The sequence below is a fragment of the Fukomys damarensis genome, unplaced genomic scaffold, assembly GCF_012274545.1.
Source record: "Fukomys damarensis isolate Sample0158 unplaced genomic scaffold, DMR_v1.0_HiC HiC_scaffold_25, whole genome shotgun sequence".
NCBI lineage: Eukaryota > Metazoa > Chordata > Mammalia > Rodentia > Bathyergidae > Fukomys > Fukomys damarensis.
Window position 1 is genome coordinate 5,993,044 of NW_022900937.1, and position 6,135 is coordinate 5,999,178.

Sequence of the window (6,135 nt, forward strand, 5' to 3'; positions counted from 1 at the left end):
GACCTCAAGGAATGTGGTTCCTTGACTAGATGGAAGTGATTAAAAGTTCATAGACCCTAGCAAAATGTGGATATTGTGATAGAAAAGAAGAAAAGTAGTAATACAAATGGTTTTTTGTTGGATATTCCTGAATACATTAAATCACTTAAACTAACGATAGCTCCAGATAACATTTTTGTGCCATTGGTTGCCAATCTGTACTTCCAGTCCATCTCATTTTCCTAACCCCAGGCCAGTGTGCCGAAGTGCACACTGCCTGTCTCCGCTCGGGCACTCTGCAGTGACCTGTACCAGCATGGACCACCATGAACTTGGACGAAACCAGCATCTACTCAGCTACTCAAGGCAGAAATACATTAATCTTCACTTTTATCATCCTCATCTCTCACAAGATCATCCAGGCAACTTCACATCCAGTTCCCTTGTCCAAGCCACAATCTCTTCTGTTTAAAATGCTGCAGTTGTTGTCACTTAAGCGCTGCATGTATCATTCCTAACTTCGCTCCACAAGTCTTTCTCCTTTCTGAAGTCAAAATGATTGTTGTGAAGTCCAAACCTGAGTGTTGTTCTTTCTCAGCTCTCTACACTGCTCAAGCCTTCCTGAACTTCTTCCAGTTTGTAAACTGGACCACACTGTCACTCTCCGTTCTAGGGTAGCACTCACTGCTTGCTTACCTGAGAAGCATTTGTTTCTTTGGCTCACTCTTACTAATATTAATCAATATCCTGCTTTGAAGTTGAGTCCTTTGGGTAGAATTCCTCAGCTTCACAAGGTTAAATATTTTACCTATAAGTTTCAGGTACTCTTGAATTATTGTGGATCGATCCCAACACTCTGGGAGGCTGAGGCAGGAGGATTCCAAGTTCAAGCCCAGCTTAAACATTTCAGCAGTTTGAGACTCTGTCTCAAATTATACAATAGAAAAAAGGGCTTGAGGGTGTAGCTCAGTGTGAAGGGTGTGGGTTCAATCCTCAGGACTGAAAAAATTTGCTTAATTGGTGTTTGTTCTGTGGGTTATAAAGTCTTATGAGGTGGAAACCATGTTTACCTTATCCATCCTTGTAACTCTAACCTCTACGATAATTTCTAAGCCTAGTACATACCAATAATTACTTGATGAGTAAATGATTGAAAGTGTTCTGATTTAGCCTCAATGTATAAGAATATGTTGACCCTCTCTCATGCTTAATTGGTTAAAACACAAGTCTTCCCACAGCAGGTACCGTCCTGATGACTCTTTCCTCCTGGGTGCCGTTCCTTTCACGTAGCAATGGTAGCCTCTGTCCTGACGCCACATTGGGCCTTCTGGGGTGACAACAGTGTTCTGCAAGGATAAGTGGAAAATACTAGCTCAGCCAGTTCTCTTTCTCTGTGGGTCCACACCTGACCACACGGTGTGCTTCCCATTCATGAAAGCTTACCGTACTGGTTCCCACACGAAAAGGTCTGCGGTGGACCAGCTCTGCCTGTGCCCAGGCTGGGCTCTGCTGAAACCTGGGATCACAGTGAGGAAATCGCTCTTGCCTTAGCTGTAAGTTCTATTCTCCCTGGCCAGCTTGTACAGCATAAAGGGCAATGTTTATATGAAGCCTTCCATTTGTCTTTCTCGCCCTTTTAAAGCTAGTTTAGGAATAAAAAAAAATGCAATTTTATTTACTTGGCCTCTTTGTATTTTGACATCTTCCCTGAAGTATGACTACATCCTGTGTTACTTCAGCCATGCACTCACTTAGGTTATGAGTACTTATTAAATATGCCAGGAAGTCTCTTAGAAGACTAATTCTTCCACTGGAGCCTTAAAATCTAAAAATAGCATCAGAGAGTTCACAGTTCTAATTTGATTACTTGAATTCGGATTGGCTTTAATTTGGGGTTCCTGTCATTCTCAATGGATTTCAAAGCATGTACAGTTGAGCCTGAAGATGCTGTCTTCTACATGTATTATTCAGTTTGCTTTACTAGTTTATACATTTGTTCCTTCCTGTCACTCTTCTTAATTTTTCTAGGTAAGTAGGATAAATTGTTCTTTAGGCTTCTGAAAATGTTTCCAACATTGTATCCCAGCACTCAATTAATTTAATTTGTACTTAAAGAATATCTACAATTCCATTTAAGGCAAAACAGTTTCTATGGTAACATCATAGACTTTCTAAATTCAGCCTATGATGTAATCAACCGAAATGACTATCATACTCAAATTCTTGTTTATTTCATCTGCAGCATTTCTTATTTAAGCCTATTGTACTACACATAGATTTCCACATCTGAATTTATTTTGGAGCTATAAGACATTTTCTCATCAGGTCTATTTTAGAAATTCCTGTTTGATTTGACAGTATTATGGAATTCACATTTCTGCTAGACTTAAAATATTGACCGAATGGGCTGGATTATGTAGAGTATATCTATGCCTAGTTTTCACAAAATTATGGACATTTTCTATCCATATTGACAGCATGTGGAATATAAAATATTAAGGCCTAATGAATCTCACACATTAAATTGATTGCTACCATTTGACCTATTAACATAGTACCTCATGGAGTAGTTAGGAATCTTTTCCCTAGATTTCCTAAAATATCCTATGGGATGAAATCATTTTTGCATAAATATATACATTCTTGTTTTTTCCTGAGTAATAGTTGTAAACAACTGATGTTACTCTCTCCAGCTGATGTTACTCTCTTGAGTAAAATGTCAAGAGTTTTGCCTTTGAGGCCAGGTAAGATATTTATATGAATAAATCTAGCATTTTGAGCCTGTACGCTCTAAACAGAGAAGTTCTCAAGTGGCTTTCTTTGCTCAGACTAAATCTTTTTATTTGCCACTCATTTTTTTCCCATTGTTCCTTGTCTGTGGAATCAGTCAGAAGCAAAAATATGGAGGACAGAGAATCAAGAACATCTGTTTAGAAATAGTAGAGACACATCTCACAGGAAAAAAATGAGAAGGGGAAAGGAGAAAACTCATCATATCTGTCAAGATGCCCTGTGTGCTGCTTGAAGACCCCAGAATTCAATATGATTAGAGAATTTACAGAGCTATAATTCAGAGGGAATTCTTCATAATAATTTACTGTGAGAGATCCAACTGCTTTTTCCGCTCTATATTTATAGAGGTTTGTTCCTTTCTAAAGCACCTTTCCTTATAAAGATATTATATTTGTAAATATCTCCTGTGGTATGTCAAGGTCCTAGGAGGGTGGATATTCAAGGAAGTCAAAGATAGAAATGGTTGGGTTGAATTTGGAGATTATTGGTGATATTGCTAGAACAGACTTAGCATGGGGTGTTGAGGCCATTCCTTCAGCATGCAGAGAAAACATACCATTCCCTGAGCATCAAAGGCTTCATGTATAATTAAGGGTTGACAGAACTTGTTGGAAAATGAAGAGTGAAGAGCTGGGGGCCGCTGCCCCTGGTGGGAGGCAGCTGTTACTGGAGAAGCCTGCTGGTCAGAGACACTGACAGCTGTCTCAGTGTGCAATACGAGGCAGACCTTTCCCACAGGCTGCTGTGAATGGGAGCTGTGGGGTCTCAGTGTCCGTGGGACCCCCGCCCTGAGCTGTGTCCCTCTGAGAAGGGAAGGAGAGGGACCTTAGAGCACCCTACAAGCCACGGTGACGCGCTCATCCCTGCACTTCTCTTGCGTGTCGCCTGCTGCGGCGGCGGGGTGCTTCTGCTTCGCCCCTCCCTAGTCCCTCTGAGCGGGCCGTGTGGAGAAGGGTCCCGGGGCTGAGCTTCGTGGTGCGAGTTGGTAATAAACAGCCCAAGACCAGTGTGTGAGTGAGCAAGGCCAGATGCTGTGGCTTAAGGAGAGAAGTGGGTCAGAAAATGACGTTTGTTTTAAGCAACCGATTGAGAAAGGATGACGGGTAATAGGGTGCTTAGAAGGAGATAAAGGGTTTAGTGGGAGATTTTATTACTTGACTTGACTTTTTTAAAATGAAGAATGAAGGGAACTTATAGAAGAAGACGGGATATAGTATAATAAAATGAAAAAATGTATTTGCCTCTAGTGCAGTAGGAGTACTTATCTCCCATAAAAAAGGTAAACTCGAGCCATTTGTAGGAAAATGGATGCACCTTGAGACGGTACTGTTAAGAGAAAACAGACACAGAAGCTTAAATATCATCACATGGTTTCTCTTACATGAGAAACCCAGCTTATAAATTCGAGAGCAAAGTAAGCGAGACACAACAGGAAGTAGGGAGACAGATCCTTGTCAAAGGGGAAGGGACCGAGAGGTGGAGGTAGGAGAGCGGTCAGGGAGGAGAGCGGGAGGCGGGAAGGGGATGAGAACGGCAATCACAGTGCCTCCTGCTCATGCGTCTCCTCCACACACATCCTGGAAACATTGTGTGCTGCAAACGCATACCAACAAAAATGAATACTCAAAAAAATAAAAGCACATGATCGTTAGTGAGGCGAGGAGAGGGGACAGGCTGATAGCAAAGCACGATTGGAGTTTACTTTTGAGCCCAAGGAAAGATAAAGCTTTCTCTGAAACTCCAGCTTGAGTTACAAGCAGCTCGCAGGAACCTATCAAATTCGTAAGTCAAGGGTCCACTGTACTTTGTAGGGTTTGGAGTGCTGAAGTGAGGCAGTGTCCCGGTGACGCCTCGGGTTGCCCAGGGAAGTGGGGCCTGGCAGGGGTTAACTCTGAGCAGAGAAGTGGATTTGGAGAAGCCCGGAGAGAGAAAGGGAGCAGAGTTATCTGTGGGTGAGTGAAAGGTTGCTGGACTCCCCCAGAGCTCAGAGGAGGCCCGCGTCCGCACACGGCGGGCACATGCGTGGGCGTCACGCTGGGGACTGTCGGTGCCCAGCTCACCAGGAAGCCACGGCTCTCTGGAGTGCCTCTCTCTCGTGGGATGAAGGAGCGCCTCATGCACATTGGTCTTCCTGCATTTACTTGGATACCGCAAAAGTCATTTGTTTGGGCCCGATTTGTATCAGGCATTGAGTAGAATACGTGTTAAAAGAAACTGAACCAAACTGGAAAAACAAACACGAGAGGCTTGGTCCAGGCGCACTGGGTGTGGAGTCCGGGTTGTGAAAACAGCGACTGTCACCCTGTGACGGTGCTTCTAGGTGACAGAATAAACACTCTGGATGGCGTAGGAAAGTGAGGCCTAGATGGGAGCTAACAGAAAAGTGTAGACGTGAAGAGGCCAAGGCAATGAAAAAGCTCCAGAAATCTAAGAACAGACCCAGTGGCTGTAAAGGAATAAAGCAGTGGGGAAAATAGCAGCAGCTGGACGGACTTCTAGTCAGAGTGGGCTAATGTGGGGACTTTCAGAGCTGTGGCACTTCTGGGTGACAGGGGAATATGATTCTGAGTATATTCATGGAACAAATGAAGGGCAGAGAAACTCTGAACATGAAACATCTAGAGACTGTGGTACCGGGTAGGCATGGAGGTACGTGCGGCGGCTCATCTGTCTGCACTAAGAGCTGTACTTTCGGCGCCCCCTGCAGGTACGAGCTGCACAACCAGTGTGCTTATTATGGACGGTGTGGAACTGGGGGCTGCTGTAGGCCCCTGAGTCTGCAAGCACCTTAACGGGTATTTCCATACGGTCCCCACATAAGTGGCCCACAGACCACTAAGCGGGTGGGAGCTCTCAGGATAGAGAGAAATCGGAAGCCGGCGGGGTCAGGTTTTACCGAGCAGGAAGATGCAGCACCTGAGTGGCACCTTGAATTCAGAGGGACCTTGTGATTCGGAGAAAGGGCTGAATGCTCCGCAGAGGGACAGGCCAGCAGCAGCAAAGCCCTGCAATCAGTGAAGGGCTGGCTGTGTGAACAGGGCGTTGTGTGCTTTACTCAGCTGCCCAGAAGAGAGCCTCTATCCTAGAGCTCTCCTCAGGGTGGCCATGACATTGGGATAGAAAGGAAATCCTGAACCGTGGAGGCCTTGGCCCTTGGAGAACGAATTCCCTTATATGGAAACAACCTTTGACCCAGAAGACAAGTTCAGAAGAAAAAGTTACCTACTTTTAGTGCATGAGCAACATGCATAAATCAGAGTTGAAGAGTTTCTGCTGCTTTTACGAGTGAAACTGGTTAGATTTTTTTACAAAAAGAAAAGAGAATTAGCTTTTTTTTTTTTTTTTTTTTTTTTTTTTTTTTTA